The following is a 692-nucleotide window of genomic DNA, read 5'->3' as shown; positions in this document are numbered from 1 at the left end:
CCTCTAAATGCATGCTTGTTAAAGTTTTTTTTTTATTATAATGAGTTTAGTATTTGTGATGCATGTTTAATAATGAATTATGTATATGTGGCAACTTGAGTGGCTGGTGCGGGGGCATTCCCAGCTACCTCAGTCGCGGCAGACCTGTGCTTGTGTGTGGGGCATTTACTGTACACTTCCACAGCAATTTAAGCATAACTTTGTAGTTTCGCGAATTCTTCATTGTTGTACCTGTGATGTGTTGTAACAAAATGAGTACCAAAATTCACGAGTTACCTGTCTGATAAGACCATTAAGACGCTTGCGAATGTGTTAGCTACAGGACATAATGGTTCTGCGGAGAGGTATAGCGTATTTCATCTGTGTTTGGTGTGTTCTCTTGGCACAGACAATAGTTTACACCCACGCTGGACAACTCTCACTCAGTAAGTATACTGTGGCGATCTCTGTGTCTCTCTGCCTATACTTTCTCCGGAATTATTACCCTGTAATTCATTTAGAGAGAATGGATCAAAGTAGAATGACATGGAGAGCATTTAAATCGGTAGGAGATGGAAGACGGGGTAGGGGTCGTCCTCGAAAAGGTTGGAAGGAAGGGGTAAGGGAGGTTTTATGGGCGTGGGGCTTGGACTTCCAGCAGGCGTGCATGAGCGTGTTCGATAGGAGTGAATGGAGACAAATGGTATTTGGGA

This window comes from Cherax quadricarinatus, chromosome 36 (genome assembly GCF_038502225.1).
Source record: "Cherax quadricarinatus isolate ZL_2023a chromosome 36, ASM3850222v1, whole genome shotgun sequence".
Classification (NCBI taxonomy): Eukaryota; Metazoa; Arthropoda; class Malacostraca; order Decapoda; family Parastacidae; genus Cherax; species Cherax quadricarinatus.
The sequence above is the reverse complement of the archived record's forward strand: the minus strand, read 5'-3'. Positions refer to the sequence as shown.